Below are 23,009 nucleotides of genomic sequence, written 5' to 3'. Positions count from 1 at the left end.
TATCAAGCGATGAAAATGATTTTAGGATTGCTATTAAAAGGGTCAGCCGTGTACAATTTCTCATTTTAATATAAATTGGCCTATGATATTTCAGGTAGTAGTCTAAGTATTCACAGAGAATGTTTTTGACTTTCTCAGTTGAAACAGTCTTCAACAGTACGTTCAGTGGTGCAGTGTTTCTCTGTATGTAAAGTTTAACTCTATGGAATAAAACAAATCAAATGATAAAAGCAGTTAATGATTAAAACAAAGTTTACAATAATTAGTAAGAACTGTATGTTTTGCTATATGTAAACATGTCCCCTAGGTTTTGGTTTTGTTTTTTTTGTTTGCGATATTCAACGCTTGATTTTTTTTTAATTCCCGGTAAGTCTTAGGACCCATCTCAATGCAGAACATCTGCTGATAAATATATATCTGTGTGTGGGGGATAATTGTTGTCATATTACATATCAGCATCAATCTATCAATGGCCGTGGTACGTGTATTGTTGAATTACCTTTAAATCACCAGTCATTATATACTCTTTTAGACTGTTTAAATTCCTACAGAACAATGAAGGTTCGCTCTGAATAAAACGGCCCGCAATATATGTATGAGGCATATAGAAGACAATGACATTATGTTCTCGGCTTTGTTAAGTAACAACACCTTATATAGTCATACCTTTTAAGACAGTTATATATATTTTAATACCTGATATCAAGCGATAGGAATTATTTTAAGAACGCTGTTCTAAAGGTAAGACATGTACGGTTTTTCTTATTTTGTAAAAAAAAGTTTATAATACTGCATATAATAATCTAGGCATTCACTGAGAGTGTATATTTTCTACTCAGTTGCAACAGTCTACAACAATTCAGTCCGTACTGTAGAAAAGTGATTCCCTATATGTAAACATGTTTCCTATGTCTACAACAATTCAGTCCGTACTGTAGAGTAGTGATTCCCTATATGTAAACTTGTTCCCTTTGTCTACAACAATTCAGTACGTACTGTAGAGTAGTGTTTCCCTATATGTAAACATGTTCCCTATGTCTACAACAATTCAGTCCGTACTGTAGAGTAGTGTTTTCCTATATATAAACATGTTACCTATGTCTTCAACAATTCAGTCCGTACTGTAGAAAAGTGATTCCCTATATGTAAACATGTTCCCTTTGTCTACAACAGTTCAGTCAGTACTGTAGAGTAGTGTTTCCCTATATGTAGACATGTCCCCTATGTCTACAACAATTCAGTCCGTACTGTAGAATAGTGATTCCCTATATGTAAACATGTTCCCTATGTGTACAACAATTCAGTCCGTACTGTAGAGTAGTGATTCCCTATATGTAAACATGTTCCCTATATCTACAACACTTCAGTCTGTACTGTAGAAAAGTGATTCCCTATATGTAAACATGTTGCCTATGTCTACAACAATTCAGTCTGTACTGTAGAATAGTGATTCCCTATATGTTAACATGTTCCCTATGTCTACAACAATTCAGTCCGTACTGTAGAGTAGTGATTCCCTATATGTTAACATGTTACCTATGTCTACAACAATTCAGTCCGTACTGTAGAAAAGTGATTTCCTATATGTAAACATGTTCCCCTTGTCTACAACAGTTCAGTCCGTACTGTAGAGTAGTGTTTCCCTATATGTAAACATGTTCCCTATGTCAACAACAATTCAGTCCCTACTGTAGAGTAGTGATTCCCTATATGTAAACATGTTACCTATGTCTACAACAATTCAGTCCGTACTGTAGAGTAGTGATTCCCTATATGTAAACATGTTCCCTATGTCTACAACAATTCAGTTCGTACTGTAGAGTAGTGATTCCCTATATGTAAACATGTTACCTATGTCTACAACAATTCAGTCCGTACAGTAGAGTAGTGATTCCCTATCTGTAAACATGTTACCTATGTCTACAACAATTCAGTCCGTACTGTAGAAAAGTGATTCCCTATATGTTAACATGTTTCTTATGTCTACAACAATTCAATACTTACTGTAGAGTAGTGATTTCCTATATGTAAACATGTTCCCTATGTCTACAACAATTCAGTGCGTACTGTAGAGTAGTGTTTTCCTATATATAAACATGTTACCTATGTCTACAACAATTCAGTACGTACTGTAGAGAAGTGATTCCCTATATGTAAACATGTTACCTATGGAATTAAACATCTTACATCTTACATGATGAAATCAGTTAAAGTTTAAAAGAAAATTACGACTGTCTTGTTGGTGACAAAATTAGTTCTTGGTGTGTTGTACGAGAAATTTTTATCAATTATACAACTGCTTTTATCATTTATTTTTTTAAATCTCTTACTCTACATTTAAATGCATAGCAAATAAAAAGTCCAGGTTACCAGTAATGTACAACCCCTACAAGCTTATCTTTTAAAAAGATTGGTGAGCTAGCGCTGAAGCCATCATAAAACACAGAAGCAGATTTCTAAAACATTGGTTTAAATTTCTGAATCAATTAATTAACAATAGGAAAGAACAGCGATGAACTGGAATTGTACTGGAGTGAGGTGTCAATTTCGAATTGTGAATCTAGAGTGGGCTACACATCGGCAATGGCATAGCTCATTGATTGTGCCTTAATCATTATATATCTACTGTAATTTCATTTCCAACGTTAAAATTTTCAAGAACCATTGGTACTGATTTGTAGCAATCGTATCTTCTCGGGCCTTTCCGGCAAGCTCGGAAAACATATCCGAAGCGAAGTTGTTTTCCGAGCTTGAAGGCTAGCCATTTATTATAATATTGAAAATAACTTTGCACTATAAGACCTAAGCTACTGTTACTTTTTGACATTTACAATAAAACACAAAACTTCATGTGAAGATGATACAACGAAATTCATGTGGTACAGTTAATCTACAGTAGTAAAGTATTCCCAGAATCCCCTATTATGGAGTCGAGCATGCGTATTCCAGTGAAAAAGACTTACGTAGTTGCTAGCGCTCGAGAGCGCTAGCAATTAGCATGTAATGCACAGCCCTTAATGGCCGGAAATGTACAGTCTCTACTGGCCGGTAATTTATAGCCCCTATTGGTCGGTAATGTACATTACCTATTGGCCGGTAATACACAGTCCCTATTGGCCGGTAATGTACAGTCTCTATTGGCCGGTAATGTACAGTCCCTATTGGCCGGTAATGTACAGTCTCTATTGGCCGGTAATATATAGCCCCTATTGGTCGGTAATGTACATTACCTATTCGCCGGTAATACACAGTCCCTATTGGCCGGTAATGTATGGTCTCTATTGGCCGGTAATGTACAGTCCCTATTGGCCGGTAATATACATCCCCTATTGACCGGTAATAGACAGTCCCTATTTGCCGGTAATATACAATCCCTATTGGCCGGTAATGTACAGTCTCTATTGGCCGGTAATGTACAGTCTCTATTGGCCGGTAATGTAAAGTCCCTATTGGCCGGTAATGTACATCCCCTATTGACCGGTAATACATAGTCCCTATTTGCCGGTAATATACAATCCCTATTGGCCGGTAATGTACAGTCTCTATTGGCCGGTAATGTACAGTCCCTATTGGCCGGTAATGTACATCCCCTATTGACCGGTAATACACAGTCCCTATTTGCCGGTAATATACAATCCCTATTGGCCGGTAATGTACAGTCTCTATTGGCCGGTAATGTACAGTCCCTATTGGCCGGTAATATACATCCCCTATTGACCGGTAATACACAGTCCCTATTTGCCGGTAATATACAATCCCTATTGGCCGGTAATGTACAGTCTCTATTGGCCGGTAATGTACAGTCTCTATTGGCCGGTAATGTACAGTCCCTATTGGCCGGTAATGTACATCCCCTATTGACCGGTAATACACAGTCCCTATTTGCCGGTAATATACAATCCTTATTGGCCGGTAATGTACAGTCTCTATTGGCCGGTAATGTACAGTCTCTATTGGTCGATAATGTACATCCCCTATTGACCGGTAATACACAGTCCCTATTTGCCGGTAATATACAATCCCTATTGGCCGGTAATGTACAGTCCCTATTGGCCGGTAATGTACAGTCCCTATTGGCCGGTAATGTACATCCCCTATTGACCGGTAATACACAGTCCCTATTTGCCGGTAATATACAATCCCTAATGGTCGGTAATGTACAGTCTCTATTGGCCGGTAATATACAATCCCTATTGGCCGGTAATGTACAGTCTCTATTGACTGGGAATGTACAGTCTCTATCGTCGATAATGTACAGTCCCTATTGGCCGGTAATGTACAGTCCCTACTGGCCAGTAATGTACACTCTTTATTGGCCGGTAATGTACAGTCTCTATTGACTGGTAATGTACAGTCCCTATTGACCGGTAATGTACAGTCCCTACTGGCCTGTAATATACAGTCCCTATTGGCCGGTAATATACAGCCTCTATTGACCGGTAATGTACAGTCCCTACTGGCCTGTAATGTACAGTCCCTATTGGCCGGTAATATACAGCCCCTATTGGCCGGTAATAATATTGGAAATAGTTAATCCACGCTCATCTTCGCTGCACTCGTTTGGGCAAAGAACAAATTGCGATGCATTGAAGTTATCATTGTTAAATGTCAATTAATTATATTAAAAACAAAGCACGTTGAATACTTTAAATTGTTGCGACAACTAATAAGATAAAGTCAATGACGTGTGTTTTTTAAACATAGAAATATCTAAATATTGTAATATAATCCTTTATTAATTGGTTTAAAAGCCAAGCTCGTCGTCACAATATCGCAAAATCAGTTCAATAAAACAGCTTGTTACAAAGACAGCTCTTGTAACTATCGCACAATCGTCCGTGTCGGTCAGCCATTGTTAATTGTCATTGTCAGAGAGATCGTAGACTTAGATTTGTTTGATTCTACTCATTGCACACATTGATGTTAAAAGTCCTCTGCACTGTGACTCAATAATTAAATGTACGGGTTATAAAGTTTAACCAACATTGACACGTGACGATTCTTATGATAGTATGTGTATTCTAGAGAAGAACATTGGCGGCCTGGGACTCCCGTCGTTGTCCTTATGATAGTATGTGTATTCTAGAGCAGAGCATTGGCGGCTTGGGACTCTCGTCGTTGTTCTCTGTCTATTCTATATTTGGATCATTAACCCAAACGTAACGTGACCTGGTTCTGGCCCATTGATTATTGTTAACTTATTGGATAATGCCAGTTGTACCATAGCTTGGCGAGTTTTCTATTGTTAAAAGTGTGGGTTATATGTACATACCCCACACTTTTTTTTAACTCCGCCCACTATCTCTAGTGAAAACAACATCAACAAAGTTGTTTTAGCGCATCCATTATACTCCACAGTAAGAGGTTCCTCCAGATCAAATTGCCAAAAACTCAACACGGATAAATGACTCGACTAACTTTGTTCGTCGAATAAATCTCAATTTTAGCTCGAGACAAAACAATATCGGCAATGGCTTTGTCAGAAAGACTTTATTTTAATATTCCTCTCCATGTGACAAGTAGACGTGCGGACAAGTAGAGAAACGCGTGTTAAATAAACTAGAGGTATCCTGTTTAAAGGTTTTATAGAAAGTCAATCACATGATAGTAAAGTGTTTGAATAGAAAACTTGTTTTGTGAACAGAGTGGATAGCCGTAGCCAATCGAATTTGACATTAACCACTCACGGTTTCGCGACATACATTTCTCAAATAATTAAGGTCTTCCGTTTCCAACGGAAGACCTTCTTGTTATTGCTTTGTTTCTGTTTCCCTTATTATTATTCTTTTTTTTTTCTTACGCATTTTTGTGCACGCGAGTTCTCGGGAACGGCTTGGCTGATTTTAATGAAACTTTCAGAACTAACAGATATTGATCTGAACCTTATTGGAAATTTTTTACATTGATGACGTCATTTCTGTTTTAGAGATATTGACGTTTTTACGATTTTTAGATGGTCGGCTTGTCCGGTGTTTTTCTCCTAAACGAAAACAGATATTTGATTCAAATTTTCCGGGTTTGTAGACCTATGTTTGTGGATATGACAGAAGCATTTTCATTGTTCTGTGACGAAAAACACCGAAGCTCGTCTGCGCTTAAAAATTGAGATAAAAAGCGTCATGATTTTTTTGTGGTTTTCTTTGAATATCTTTTTTCTCAAAAGTATTTTGTTAAGACTTATAGAACAAAAAAACTTTAAAAAGTCAAGAACTTTCATTTGACATTAAGGAAAAGGGGATGGCCCTTTAAAATAAGGGCCGAAAGGGCTCTAAAGTATTCTAATAATATCTTTTTAATGTGAAATATTTTGGTATACTTTATAGAAGCAATTATGTTCATCGTAACGTTATGTACCTATACATGACAGTTGTTTAATCCTTTGTTACGTATTTAGGGATTTTAAGGGGCCAGCAGTCCGAAATTTTGATCTAATATATCTGAAAATGGAGAGAAATTTTGAAAAGCAATGTTGAACAAAAGATGCTCCAAATAATGTCGTTAACAATTTGCAACCATAATTTTTTTGTTATCCGGTCCCTAAAAGGAGTTATAGGGTCGGCCCTTAAAACGATCTCTTCCAGACATCTCGAGAACGGTACATAATTTCTACATACTTGTTGAACAAAATGTGTTTAAAATGACAAGAGCTTTCTTTTTATATCACGAAAAAGGGGCTGGCTATTCAAATTAGGAGCCGATAGAGTTCTAAAGTCTTTTAATCATAACCTTTAATTGTGAAATATTTTGTAATACATTACGGAAGCAATTATGTTAATCGAAATGTTATGTACCTAAACATGAAAATTGTTTACTCCTATGTTATGTAATAAGGGATTTTAAGGGGTCAAAAGTCAGAACTTATCATCAACGTCCCAAAATTAAATAAAAGCAATTTTAAGGAGCAATATTGAACAAAATACGCTAAAAAATGTGATAAACAATCTGCAACCAAAACTTGTTTGTTATCAGTTCCCACGATCTCTTCCAGATAAATCAAGAACGGTTACAAATAACCTTTTACACAAAATGTATCAAAATCAAAAGACCTCTTATTTGATATGAAATAAAATGTGGCTGGTCCCTAAATTGGGGATCCAACGGGGTGTATAATCCTTCATCCATCGCTCTTTTAGATCACATCTACATTTCCTGATATGTTACGTTGATAAAGATAAAAGGCAAAGTCATTTCCTCTTTTAAAAATCGAAGGAAGACCTCCTCGTTGCTCGCAACGAGATCGTGTCTAGTTTTTTTTACTTATTGATTGATTTTGTTCAAATATATATGTACTTGATTTTTCAGCCACTTTTAAACAACATACATTGATACAGAGTATCAAAAATAAGAATTTGAAAAACTAATAACCTTCATCAATTTAAATTTGATTTCAATTGTTTGAACAGAAGCATGTAGGGTTCGTACATATGAAATTGTGTTAAAAGATTTTATTCTTTGAAGCAAATATCAATACTATAGGTCGGAAAATGAATGAATATGAAATAAAAATATAACAATGAAATGTCGATCTATTCATTAAAACTATGATTTTTTTTTTTAAATGAAGAATAATTAATCTTTGTCGGGGATAGAAAGTCATTTTTGAAATTCACGAAGTACATTGTACATATATAAAGACCAGCGCATTGGCACCGTTTTGTTTAGAGGCAAGTGCACTCCCGATATAACTATAATAATAAGATATAATGAATAATCGTAAACTATGGTACAAGTAACTTACCCCATATAATATTGTTGATTATGTACAGATGGGTCATTATCAAAATATGCAGACTTTTGAAAAATGAAAAACATGAGAAAATTATTGCTGAAAAAATTACTTTGATTGCAAAAAACACATTTAACAAACAATGAAGTATAACATCTAAAAATTTGCAAACATTGGAATCTACCATTTGGTTGATAATTAGACTGAAATTTAATTAACTGTGAACATTTTGTCAGTGGTGTAACAGGTATATAGTATAGGAAAAAATTCTTAAATAAAATAAAATAATTCTTTTAAAATGATGGACATAAAGCTTATATCAACAAAATTCATTTAAAGTTATTAGAATTAGACAACAGAAAATATTTGACACATTTACATAGTGACCAACATAACATTTGAGACAAAGTCTTGCTGTTACCAAACAAATTTTTAATTTGAGCATTAAAAAGAACACAACTGGATTTTTCTTTCAATGGAGCATAACAAAGACATTACTAAAAATGCACTGGTGTTTTCAAATATACATGTATTATTGTCAGTTAATTTTATTTGGAGAAAAATGTTCATGTTACACCACTGATTATTATGTTTTACCACTGACATAAAGTTACACCACTGACCTAGCGATAATAAATAAGAGATAAGCATGTTAAATTTTGTAAAATAAACTAATTTCTATTTTTGATTGCATTTAAAACGTGATAAATTTGATCTTAAATAAAAGTTTTCGTGCCTCGATCTTTCATAATCTGAAGATAGACACACTGTTACACCACTTATAATCAGTGTTACACCACTGACAGAAAAATTGCATGTAGATGTTTTTTTACAGTAATTCACTCATTCTTTGATGTTATATTTTTTACTATTGGCTTCCACACACTTTTATCAACCTTGTACCAAGTTCGAACTTTCTTTGCCTCATCAATCTCACAAACAACATCGTCAATACTATACCAGCTCATATCAATCATAGATTTTGGACAATTAAATTGAATTTTCTCCAATTTTCTCCAAAATCAATGCATACAACGCATATACACTTCCTCTTTGTCTATTTATGTTTGTTGAAGCTCAGCTAGCATTTGTTACCTTTAAGCATTTGAAAGATTTTAGTATAACATAATAGGGAATGTAAAATGTCAGTGGAATAACATATCTTATAATACACTTTAAGTCATTAAAAAGTTTGATTTTTTAATAAAAATAAAATGTGGATAATTTCATTTCTTTATTAGATTAAATTTGTTTTTACTTTTATCTTTTAATCATGTATTTAAATGAGTAAAACATAATTAGAGCATACAAAATGTCAATGGTGTTTCAAATAATGTCAATGGTGTAACAGGTCTCATTTTCCAGATTAAGAAAACACAATTGCAATAAAATAGTCAAGCTCTCTTTATTGTGACAGTGTCTAACTTGTAAAATTGATAAATAACAATTGTTCAAAATGCTTAAAATATATATGAAATGGAAGAAAAAGTAAAATAATTAAATAATGTCATGTGGTGTAACAGTTTTTTCAGTGGTGTAACAACAATTTTTGGTTACACCACTGACCGTTATACCACTGATGTATCCATAGTAAATGTAGCAGTATGACCAAAGAGAACAGATACTACACAAAGCTACATAGCCTATGTTATAATGTGATAAACATTCATCATTTATGTGAAAAACTTTTTTGTTCTTTCATAATAGAAAACCTTAAATAGCACGTTATCCCACTGACACAGTTTACATTGTATTTTTCGGAGCAAACAAATATTTTCTGCCATATTTTCTATCACAATGAAGTCATCACTGATACATTTATCTTTTTAGTTGCAGGGAATGATGTCACTATGATCTGGGGGATTCCAACTGTAGTACAATATTATTTACTTGATGTATTTTAAGATATTTTTATATAATTTGCCTTGTAACACCAATGACAAAAATTTTTTGTACAAGCATATATCTCATCAAATTCATTGTTTTTAAAAGAGAACTTGTTAAGGAGCATAGCAGAAATTAAAATATGAATGTTGTTTTAAAAATTAATGGTGATTTTTGGAATAAAACCTCAATATTATTGAAGATATTGTAGGTTAAAGACGTTGGAAAAATTTAATGACAACATAAATTCACTGAAATCTCATAGAAAATAATATTTTTTTTATACTTTAAGCAGTAAAATTGTCGATTTATTTGTTCAACAATATAGGTTTAAGTTTCTAAAATCCAATGGTACTGTATATATTCCCCAGAACATTATTTTTCCCCCTTTAAATTGACACTGACACAAAAGGCTGCATATTTTGATAATGACCCAGATAACCGATGGGCGTGGTCATAACGACACTCGGGAGCTACGCTCCCTCGTGTCTTTAAGACCACGCCCATCGGGTATCGGCACATAACCAACAATATTTTATGGGGTAACTACTACGTAAATAAATGAAGCAGAAATATCGTAAAACTGTTCACAAGCAATGAAGAGACAAACTATTTTTAGTAAGTTATAAGCCTCAGACTACCAATTCTGTCAAATATTTTACTGACGCGCCTCGGTCGGATATTACAATATCTATTTTTGGCCTATAACCATTACATAAAACTGTCCATATATATAGTTTCGTTATACACACAAACAAAAACCGGTTATTTAGCTTACTCAGATTTTTAACGTTTGTTTTCTTTTTTTTAACTTAGTCAATATTAATCATTAAAACTTAAATTTGTGCATGAATTAAACTGAAAAATTAATAAAGATGTTAGTAGGTAAGGACGCCCTAATTTAAGGTCGAGCTACATCTTATTATGTGTCCTCAGTTGACCTGGATGCACCAAACGTTTTTTTAAGAAATATTTTAGGAACACACTTACGAAAGTTTTGTGAACATGCCTGCTGAAACTTATCTGAAAGCATCCTTATGTAGCATAGATTCCAGTTTATTTAAATCATGACACAAGGGGAGGATTGAAACACAAAAAAGGGGTGAGGTGAATTCTAAGTTTTGGTTTTTGTTCAAATATTTTAGGAAATCCGTTAGCGGGTTATGTTATTTTTTCTGCAATGATTGCTTCCTTAATAATGCCCTAATGAATAACAAAAGAAAACATGAAGTGAATGTGTGGACTGAAAAAACAAAAAGTTCAAAATCAGTGAAAGCCTGTCAAGTATTTCTGCAAAGTCTAAAAGAATAATCAGAGATAAAAAAAAATTAAAAAATTTAGAGAAACTTTACAGAAACTTCTTTGTACAAATATCAAGGCATCGATTTTCCATCAGTAGGGACAATAGTTTAATTCCGCGGCTTGTTAATTCTCTTAAGGTAGTCCTATAGTTGGCACTAATTGAGCTCAATCATGGATAACCCAGTTTTAGATTAAGATATACATTCTAACAATACATATAAATAAGAAAAAGTATATGTTTACTTGCTAGTTGCTCAGGCACGAAGCATCGGGGGGGGGGGGGGGGGGGGGGGCCCACTTTTTTGTGCAGCAAAGCTTTTTCTTAAATTTACATTTTAAAAAATTGAATAAGGATGGAGTTGCCCCCTACCCCCCCCCCCCCCCCCCCCCCCCCACACACACACACTTTCATGGGATCATGTAAAAATGTGAATTGAAAGTAAGGAAATAATCGTGAAACTGAAGTTAAAGGTATACTACCACTATACCTAAAGTATACTACTTCGTTAAAAGTATACCCAAAGCCCCCTCCACACACCCCACCCCACAACACCCCCCCCCCCCCACACACACACACACACACACAACAACCCCCCCCCCCCCCCCCCCAAGGTTTAGGATTTTCAGGATTTGGGAAAGTAACCTTTTTATTTTTTCCTTTTTTTTTTTTTTTTGCTTGTCAAGAATTTTTGGATGAGGCTACCTCCCCCCCCCCACTTTCAAAAACGATGCTACGTGCCTATTTTTGGTTATAACCTCTCAGATATGGGTATATATATCCTCTCTGAACTATTTTGAAAATGATGAAATTTGCAAAATCTCTTCATTTTTTTCTAAAATCAATCCTTAATTGTTGGTAAATTAAAAAATAAATGCATGTTTAAAATCGAGTATTAACATTTCTTTAAACCGTATCGCATCAATATTGTTGCGCAAATTGTAAGTTTTTGTTATAATTATCTCAGTGTTGTGTTTGCCTTTTCGAAAAGATTGACACTCTGAGTTATCTCCCTTCTAACACAGATTGAAGTGTATATAAAGACCTTTTCGTGAATAATTTACAACAAGAATATACAAAGAAATGATGATCAGACACATCAAGGAACTCTAGGATATATTACTTAGCATTGTTTCTGAAAGTGGACGGGGCATGTGCAGATCCAAAAAATATCCCCGAGAGGGGGGGGGGGGGGGGGGGGGGTCCTGCGGATATTTGAGTTAGCCGGGGGGGGGGGGGGGGGGGGTTGAGACATAATTCTGGCAATTTCTTTAGTTAATTTAAAGAAATTTGAATTTTGCAAGGGTTGGAGGGGGTTCGTACCCCTGACCCCCTCTAGATTAGCGCATGGGGGAGTGGCATACTTAGCCATAATTTTAGAAAAATCAACTATCATATCTATTTCCATGGTGGCTTACTAGACATGTCTTGGTAGGCGCTGGCACGATAAAGGTCCTCCAAAGCTCAAAGTCAGGAACTGACCTAGATCTTTAAATGATGGCGTGGTTGAAGTACATGGATCATAATTTCAAAAATATCAATAAATATATGCACTTTATTCTACATAAGATGCAATGCAAGAAATAACGCATTGTCAGGGACACGTACACTTACATGCAGCATGGTACAACTGTTTGAACACTTAATTTCCATTTTACTTTTAAAAGAATTCCTCATGTAATACATTTCATGCGCGGGTCTACAGGTGGGGTGGTTGCGTATCTCCCCCCCCCCCCCAAAAAAAAAAAAAAAACATTATCAAATAAGTAAAGCAAAGCTACCCCCACCCCCCAAAAAGCCATTGGATCCCCCATCCGCTAAACAAAATACCCCCTCCCACATTTTTTCGCTTTTTGGACATACGCACAGTTTATTTATCATCATATCTATCGTAATTAAATAATTTACCTTTGATTTGAGTGACTTTTACCAGGTGTGGTAGTCCACCTTAAGGACTTTGTTTCTGTGTTGTAAACAGATTTCTCCTCGTCAATAACGAGCGCGGCCTTCGCTAAATATCCCTCCTGAAACAGTTCTTCAAATTCAGCCAACTTTTGGGACTTCGCCCCTCGTGCTTAAATTCAGATGCTGGTCCGGTCTCTGCCACATGCGCAGCACTGCTCACCGTGGCGGGGTTTTTTTGCAAGTTTCTGAGTAAGCCCCGTTATGTTTTTATGATTAAACAACTCTGTTTTTCTATCGCTTTGTTTAGCAAGGAAGTAAAATAATGAAACTGTCCCATCGTTCGATAGTCCTATTTCACCGCATTCCATTCTATCTGCCATTTTGCCTCATTTAAAACACATACAACGAGCGAGCTTAGAGTGTCACGCCACCGCATGGTCCTACTATTTATATTACCTGATCACGTGACTCGAAACCTGAGTTCATGTATGTATGAAAACTCATCACGCACATGATTTCAAATACAGTTGAACGAATGGCAGAGGTTAATCGCCGTGTTTTAATGATAAAACATGCGAGGTGAAAGGTTGTGAATAATGCGTGGTGGGTGGATAGGTGTAGAGGGACTGATTATCATGACAACACATTTAACTGAGAGAGAGAGAGAGAGAGAGAGAGAGAGAGAGAGAGGAGAGAGAGAGAGAGAGAGAGAGAGAGAGGGGGTTAGTTATGAAAATGCCAATAGCTGAAGAGATTGATAATTTGAGTTATCTCCCTTTTAATACCAAGTTATGACATGTCCTGTAAATAATTTACAACAATTATTTTAGATGACATGATAATATAGTACTCTAAATCAAATTGGTTATACTAGCTACTGTTTTTCAAAGGTGATTATAATACAAGCTGAAATAATCTTTTTTTGGTTTATCTATACGATTGTTGTTTTTTTTTAATCTTTAATTTTCATAGAACAGCTAATGTCTATGGAAAATGTTGGATTTTAAAAATCGCGTTTTCTTTAGAGTCAAAAATGCTGTGTAATTTTTTTGTACAAGGTTCATTTCTTTTTATTTCGAAATATCAAGACCAATAAGAATAATAAGAACCGATTCTGAAAGTTAACAAAAAGCAATCTTACTTGGAAATATATAGAAAGTAATCAAGAATTAGCAGTAAGGAATAAAAACGCATGTTAAAGGGCATTAGATGTAAACTTAAATGATGCTATTTCATTTTTTTTCTTTTTTATGCATAACAAGAAACAAATTTCGATGATACTGAAGTCAATGTTTATGTGTGTTTGTTACAATGTACAATGTACAGCAATAAAAAAATTTTTTAGAATCGCAAACGTTTTTAAAACTTCAGATTACCGTATGCAACTGCATGCACTCTATAAACGACTATTATTTAATTTTTTTTGAATAGATAATCACTTGGCCGATATTTGTATTCATTGTTCATTGAGAGAGAGAGAGAGAGAGAGAGAGAGAGAGAGAGAGAGAGAGAGAGAGAGATACATGTATTCATTCGTTGTGTAACATCGATAATATGAAAATTAAATTTAGACACCATGTAAAAAATCTTACTACTCACTGAGTATATGCTACATCTATCGGCACTGTACTATCGATTAGTGCCAAAAATGGACATACTTAAAGCTGAGGTCTTATTGAAAGTTACATGCAATCTTACATTTTGAGGAAAAAATGTGAATAATGCTTATGTTTAATTAATTATTCAAAGATTATGGTTTATAAAAATCGCATCACAAAATACAACGGTGCGTGTGAACTTACTAAGCGATTTTAATGTGGTGTAGACACGTGTTTTTATAAGTGTGTGTCAATTTAACTTATGAAATTCCGAAAGCAGATCTGGAAAGTCTAAAACAGGCATACATGGAAGGCGATGGCTTGATTAAATAGAAGTGAATAGGTTAAGCACGTGGGGTTTTTGTATTTTGTTGGTCTGTCGTATTTGATACACTTAATTAGGCGTGTACGGTTATATTTTTTTTTGAGCAACAAAGACGATAAATCCAGTGTTATTGGGAAACTTATCAACAAACTGTGTTTATGTCAAATGTTTTTGGAAAAGAGGGTAGAGAGCGTAGATATAAACAACTTTTAAAAGAACGAGGTAATTAACAGTCTGTATAATTCTCTCTCTCTCTCTCTCTCTCTCTCTCTCTCTCTCTCTCTCTCTCTCTCTCTCTCTCTCTCTCTCTCTCTCTCTCTCTCTCTCTCTCTCTCTCTCTCTCTCTCTCTCTCTCTCTCTCTCTCTCTCTCTCTCTCTCTCTCAAATTTTATTCTTAAGTAAACATTTATGGAAGGAAATTAAGTATGATCGATGTAATATATATTCTGCTTTGGAAACGCCTGATGATTTACAAAATGCGAGTTTCATTTATACTGTGAGCAATGGAAGTTAACGGTTAATATAAATAAGACAAAAATATTGGTATTTTCTGAAGGTCCAATGATAAAAAGGGAATTTTACTTTAGAAATGAAATAATTGAAAATGTGAAAGAGTTTAAATACCTTGGAATTGTTTTTTCACGTTCAGGGTCTTTCAGAAAAGCAAAAACACATCTCTGTGAACAGGCACAGAAGGCTATGTATGGGGTCATTAGGAAAATAAGGCAATTTAATTTACCTGTCGAGTGTCAGTTAGACCTTTTCGATAAAGTAGTAATGCCGGTATTATTATACGGATGTGAAGTATGGGGCTTTGAAAATATAGAAACTATAGAACGTATTCATTTGAAATTTTTGAAACATATACTGAATTTAAAAAGCTGTACCCCATCATACATGGTTTATGGAGAAACTGGAAGGTTTCCGTTATCTGTTAATATATATACTAGAATGGTTTCATACTGGGCAAAATTGTTCACCGGGCCAGAAAATAAAATTGTTCATATACTTTACAAATACTTATTGAATCAATATAATAATGACTTTTCTAAAAACCCATGGATTGATTGTATACATTCTATTTTTAATAAGTGTGGTTTTTCAAACATTTGGAATGAACAATGTACTGTAAATGTTAATTGGATTACAAATGCTGTCAAGCAAAGGCTTAAAGACCAGTTTGTGCAGAAATGGTCGGCTGATATTGCAAATTCTTCAAAAGGTCATATATAGAACTTTCAAATTTATTTTTGGATATGAAAAATATTTGAGTATTCTGCCATCAAAACTTCGAAAAATTCTTGTTAAATTCCGTACGTCGAATCACCGACTTCCTGTAGAAACTGGTAGATGGTTAGGCATTCCTCTTAATGAAAGATGTTGCACATTATGTAATAAAAATCAAATAGCCGATGAAATGCACTTTATATTAGAATGTAATGCTCTTTCATGTATTAGACAAAAATACTTGGAACCTAGATTTTGTGTAAGACCAAACACTTTTAAATTTTGTGAGTATTGTCTACTTTAAAACTTAAAAAACTCAAAAAACTCTGTTTATTTATAAATGAAATTTTTGAATCAGTCTGTCCTCCTTGAACATTTGTGCTTTTTTCTCATATTTTTTTTTCTCTCTAATTTGTACTGTACATGTACCTCTGACTCTATACATACATTTGTAAATATTTATATATATATATATTTGTTTTCCCTTGGACTGAAATGTCACATTTTCATTGGTTTAAACATAGCACGTGATTGCCTCATATATCTCTATATTTGTTCTGTGAGAATTAATATTAGGCAATATGGCCGTCATTGGTCAACGCTTCGCTTACTCATTTCGACATTTCATAGTATTTAATACCCATAAACCGCATGACGTAAGTTCTTAAAGTATTAGGAGTAGTCGCCCTTTGAAATTCTTTAAAATTAGAGTAGTTGCCCTTAGAATATTGACGTCACATTGTTTTGTCTGGAGCAGAACAAAATGGCAGCGTCGAAATTTGCTCAGATCTCTGCAGAGAAAAGGGAGAAAACATTTAAAATTGAATAGCAACAAAACATTGTAGGTAAGCATGGGTGAAGCAAAGATTTTTAAAGAGTATTGCAAGGTGAGATTGAAAATTTTGAAGAGTTTAAATGAGTTAAATTGGACGAGATGTTAGGCATCTTGTACATGGCTGTGCCATGATCATCGCTTTTTGTGAATAAATATGTCACTTAATAGTCCTCGGGAAAACAAAACACTTATTAGGTTAGTTACTGACTCACTACGGAAATATATTGGGTTGATCAATCTCATAGACGGCTCGGCTTCGCCTCGCCATCTATGAGATTGATCAACCCAATATATTTCCGTAGTGAGTCAGTAACTAACCTTATAAGTAATAATATGTGTACCTCATGTACCGTCATGTTGACGGTTTGAGTGAAAATAAATTGAATTGAATGAATTGGAACCTGGGTATTTATTTTACATTTTATAAAAATTAAGCTTGTTTATGTAAAATAATGATAGTACTTTAATTAATTAAAACACGCATGATAGAAGTTAAAAATTATGAGAGAGAGAGAGAAAAAGAGAGAGAGGGATAGAGAGATAGAAAAAGAATTTCATCAGTTATAGATGCAGACGCATCTCCATACTTGCAGATGATAAAGGGCATAATATGTATACATGTAAATAATGTGTTATATTTTGTTGAGAAATAATTGATCTGAATACACGTACAGTTTGTCTACATGTCAGGACTTCTTACATGAATTTCCGTGCTCTGTCTTCCTCTAGAGACGTAAATATTTCCTCCACCAGCTTTTGGAGCATACTCCAAAGAGTACTCAGCGGAAATTACGTGTTTTTTAGAAGATTGAATTAAAAATGCTCCCCAGTTTCGAACCCCCATACTTCACATTTGTATTAAGAGTCAGGGTTTATCTTATACATGTTTTCTCTCTCTCTCTCTCTCTCTCTCTCTCTCTCTCTCTCTCTCTCTCTCTCTCTCTCTCTCTCTCTCTTTCCCTATCTTGCTTACGCATGCATTGTTGATAAGTAAGAAATACCACATAAGTGTGGGGGAGGGCAGGCCCCATCCACCCCCTTCCCCTAATCCGCCTCCGATCCTGAAGCCTGCAAACATTTCTTTGTTTTGAAAGTTTCCTAATTATAGGAAGTAAAGGACGTGTCTTGCGCTGACGATTTTTAAACGATTAGCATTACATACATGTATACGTTAAGTAGTATAAAGATGAAATAAAGTAATAATGAAAACTAAGTTGACCGATTAATACATTTAAAACTAAATATTCGAACAGCTTTTTTCTATTTTTGAAAACCGGTAAATTCATTATCTGGGACCGAAACCATTTGGGGTCGAAATTGCTAGGTGGCGAAACGTTTAAGCATCGCTGTGACGTATGTCGAACAGACGATAGACCGATTTGGGAAGAGGAAAGGAAAGTTTATTTCTATCCGTTTAGATAATTGTTCCCCGTGAAAAAAAGGTTTGTCATATCATATATTCTACAATGTAGTCTACTTCTTCCATATATCATGCCAGTGACAATTTAGGTGAGATAAAACGCGATAGTTTTAAAAATCAACTATGTAAAATGGCTGACCCGAAAACAAACCTTCAAAATCGTGTCATTCATGTATATGTAAAGTGTTGAAGAAAAAACTGTTATAACTTAGTTTAGGTAAGGGAGGAGGGGGTAAGTTGTTTCAATCCAACAGCTCAATGTACCAGTCGTTTGTTCAGACACAGAACCCCACCCACCCCTTTTTTTTTTTAAATGTTGGAGTATATACGTTAAGTAATATAAATATGAAATTAATTAATAATGAAAACTAAGTTGACCAGTTGACCGATTAAAACATTAAAAAATAAATATTAGAATAGCTTTTTTTTGGGGGGGGGGGGGGTGGCATTTGTCTAAAAAAAGTAAGTAACACTTTGTTTTCCTGTTGAAAGACCAACATTTTATGAGAATACATTTATCAATGTCTTAATCGCTTACCAGAATTTGAAAAAAAAAATATAGTTATTGCCTCTTTAACATTTGTTACATGTAAGAATATCTATACTACATTTTGTCAATTAACTAAAAAATGCCTGCACCAGAGTAACTGCTTACAATTGTCCATAATGTCCATAAACTATAATTTTACCTGATAAGTAATTATTGTTGAATTAATTAAAACCTACTTTCATTTTCAATATTTTAAAACCAGCCTAAAATAGCAAAAATGAGAGTATGGTGGTGGACATGTTTTGGGGGATCCAAGCCAGTGGGAGTTGTATCAAATTATATACTTGCAATGATATCGAATGATTAAATGTAAAGAGTGAATATATTTACTGGGAATTTACTTAGAGTATACATAGAAGGTGATACTTGATATTATTGTTGCAAATATGTTTCCTTATATGAACCTGCAGAATAGCGAATCCTTTCAATAATGTGTGAACTTTTTTCATGACATCACAATGATAAAGGCACGTGCTTATCGTTTCACAGTTGCATCGTTAGCATACACTAGCGTCTTTTAATTTCATACATTTTAATACAGGAAAGATTGGTAGCAAACTTTTTACATGAATTTGTAAACAATGAACAGATTGTGTTCTACGTTTATATGAATAAATCATGTGTACATAAAATAGGGAGGTTGAAAGGGGACTGGGCGATGAATGTTCATAAAAAAATGTTTTGTTTTTCCTAAACCGTTTTCCTATACTACAAATGATACACATCAATAGTGATCATTAAAAGAATGGTGAATATCATGAATATCGTAGGATGTTTGTCATAAACTAATTTAATTAATTTAATACATTAATGTATTTGAATATATAATACTGAGAAGGAGGGGGCGGAACAATTGAACATTGAAACAAATAATCGACATCATTCTAATTTGATAGAGAAAATTTGTAGGAATACAAAATTAAATGAATTGGCCTACTATGTGCTTTAATAAAAAATCATATATTTATGCATACATATAATATTCTTTAGATTGAAGCGTGAACCTAAACATTATTTTTGTTCAGTCGATTACTTGAGTAACAGAAAGGCATAAGGCCTGATAAAAAAAATTGTTTGTTTCCGCTTTCCTGACCGACCCTAGCTTTTACCCCCTGACTCAAAACTTGTTTTTTAAGGATTTTTGATGGAAAATCGTTTATTTTCGTTTTTATCCAATTTGGAAAATAAGAATAATCAAAATTTTGGTCACAAAAATGCTTAAAGCAGTTACTCTTCTCAAATCAGTGTAACTTAAACGTTTTGTTTCAAAATGGCTATATGTTTCCATGTGTTGTAGATTTTATTAATGCTCTCATCATTGGCAGAGGAAGGATCTGCTATATACCGTATTTTTCGGGGCATAGGCCGGTATTTTTTTCCTCCGATGAGCGAGCCCCGGCCTATCCCCCGGGATCGGCTATTCTTAGACTCAAAGTTAAAAAAATTTAACAGTAAAATATAAAATCCACTGTTTTTATCCGTTGTACTGTTGTAGCAATATATTATGAGGGTTGGTTTTTTTTCATCCGTTTGAACTATTGTTCGATAGTTGTCCCGTTGATAATTTTTGTAATGACATCGTGAGTAATAAAATGTACAGTACTGTACAAGGTATTTCTTTACAATCCCAATCAAAAGAATTTTTTTCCCACGTTCGTGTATGAACCCTGGAAACTATTATTGCGTAGTAAAAAAGAAAACGAAACCGGGTAGAATGTAATATGACGGAATTTTGGTGAATTCTTCATTTCTGCGTTCGTAGGAATCACTGATCTTGGGTGTAGAATAAATCAAATGCTATGTGTCTTTACAATTAATTTTCTGTTGGATGAAATAACGGTATTCTGGTGTCGTGTGTATATACAAAGGTGTGAAACCCGTGACTAAAACACAGCCTGGGGGCACGTAGTGTACACCGTTACACTTCATTGCATTAACTGTGTTTTTAACATTACAATTTCTCTGCATAACGGCAAGTCACTATTTAATTAATTAATGGAAAGAACACAAATTAAATATTATATGTTTGGTATTTCATTTTCTCATTCATAGCGATTACGGGGGATAACTCTATTTGGATATGAAACCACGTGTTGAGCTAATGGACGCCATACCCCGTATTTACAAGTAGCTTTCAAAGTATAACTTGATTAAATGAGATTTAGCAATAAGGTATTAATAAAATATAAAACGTTTGGTAAAATATTATACTTAGTTCTACCAGACAGAACCACGGAGGTTGGTGTTGCAATTAAATTTACACTATGTAAAATTACGATACACAACGATACACCGACGAATACGGAGGAGACCAAACAGCCACAAAACACAGATTAATTTTTAAAAATTGCTTGAAATATATATGTTAAGCAAATTTAATAACTTTAATTACTCTTTTGACTTTCTACATCGATATTCTGAAAGTATATACTTAATATGGTGACTTTCTTAATCAGCAGTCATACTTTCACTATAGTAATCATCGATTGAAAGTCGGCTTATCCCCCAATTAGGCTAGTCTAAGGATTTTTCTTGAATTTTGTCTAAAAATTAGCAATTCGGCCTATGCCCCACATCGACATATGCCCCGAAAAATACGGTAATGTCATTTTTGTGTTTTCTTAAGACCTGCTTAATAGTCAGGAATGATATTAAAAGTATTTCTCATTTTATACCATTTATACCTTACCAGTATCTAACCGGCATGTATGGATACTGCAATATTAAAGGGAAAAAACATAGTTGAAAAAATAAATTTTTTTCGACCAACCGACCCTACCTTTTTTCATCATGAAAGAGTGAAAGCGGAAACAAACTATTTTTTTTGTTAGGCCTAAACCAGTGTTTTATTCAGAGCATTGTATACGTTGTATGCATGTATGTAAACCAAACCGGAATAGATTGTGGGACGTCAAAATAATTAATTTTCTTGGTTTTCAATACAAAAGAGTTCTACATCATGTCAGCCTCCCGTAAATACAATTTCTCACTTCAAACGTGCATTATAGCTTAATTATGTAGTTTATTTTCAAAACAGCATGACCATGTGTGATAATTTAAAACACTTTATTAATATAAATAAAATGCATTTTTGACTTTCCTTCCGCTTTAAGTATTGTACCTTGATATTTCAAATACTCGGATATCTCAAAGTTTTAAACAGTCCCATCTAGTTCGAGATAGCGAAGTTTGACTGTATTTTATACGAACTCTTTTAAAAACGGGCTAAAATACAGGCGTTATCAGTTTCAGAGAGCAGTAGTGATACGGAATCTGAAAACCACAGTGTGGTGATCCGGAAATTCAGACCAAACTCTGTAAAACTGACAGTATCAAGGAAGGAAACTGATGGGTATATAATATGTATATATCATCCATTTTAGTTTAGATTTTTCATCCCTGCTCCTGTAAATATCCAGCCATGCAGTTGGTTTTTTATTACAATTTTAAAGAAAAGGTTAAGAAAACAATTAAGAAAAGAATCAGACACAATATATACAAAAAAAAAATAAATAAATAAATAAAATTTGAAATATTAAGCATTGTATCATATTAATGTATATATTATTAAATATCACACTTGTGTGGGACATCATCAAGTATTAGAATGTAACAGTTGATGGTCTCCTTACAGGTTCTCTGTGTCTGACTGTTGACTGATAGGTTATACCAGTCTGTAGTATGTAACAGTTGATGGTCTCTTTACAGGTTCCCAGGCTGTGTCTGGCTGTGCTATTGACTGAGAGGTCAAAGAGAGAATATATGTGGTATAGTATTCATGTAATATCACCATGTTCATGTAGCTATACTATGTATTTTTAGGTCACCTGAGTCTCTCAGGAGACCCATTGCTATCTCACGTTTGTTGTCGTGTGTCATTCATAGACATTTTAGTATACATCTTTTAAATGGGTATGAGGGCAGTAGTCATTGTGTTAGTCCTGGGGTAAGAACTGTTGCCCAAGACCATAGGCCGAGGTCAACATCAATTTCTTACCCAGGAACTGACAATATAACTATTGTCCACATTCCCATTTGATGATTGATGTGTTAGATTAGGAGAAACATATCCTTGTGGTAATTTCAGGGCTGGGGTATTGTCCAATTATCTGCCTGTGGGACAGTCAAAAATCAACCAAGGTTAAGGGAATAGCAAAGCAAGGGACATAAGCCAGTATTTATTGGTGGGTTCCCATTTTGCACACATTTGAGGATTTAGGTGTGAATTATAGTCTGTTC

The 23,009-nt window shown here is 34.3% G+C and overlaps 1 protein-coding gene across 5 annotated transcripts in view; it reads left to right on the top strand.

Annotated features, from left to right (window-relative positions):
* Positions 1-400: 400 nt before the first annotated feature.
* The window catches only part of LOC128171918 (uncharacterized), a 32,684-nt gene continuing 10,075 nt past the window's right edge, over positions 401-23,009 (top strand). For 2 of the 5 annotated variants that reach the window (XM_052837693.1, XM_052837691.1), the window contains exons 1-3: positions 17,969-18,242; positions 22,017-22,122; positions 22,479-22,537. The gene's annotated coding sequence lies outside the window, so the exon portion shown is untranslated. Of the gene's footprint in view, positions 742-17,968; positions 18,243-22,016; positions 22,123-22,478; positions 22,538-23,009 lie in introns of those variants that run through there. The other 3 variants (XM_052837694.1, XM_052837695.1, XM_052837696.1) reach the window with 3 other exon arrangements.

Source organism: Crassostrea angulata, chromosome 2, assembly GCF_025612915.1.
Source record: "Crassostrea angulata isolate pt1a10 chromosome 2, ASM2561291v2, whole genome shotgun sequence".
Taxonomy (NCBI): domain Eukaryota; kingdom Metazoa; phylum Mollusca; class Bivalvia; order Ostreida; family Ostreidae; genus Magallana; species Magallana angulata.
The sequence above is the reverse complement of the archived record's forward strand: the minus strand, read 5'-3'. Positions and strand labels throughout refer to the sequence as shown.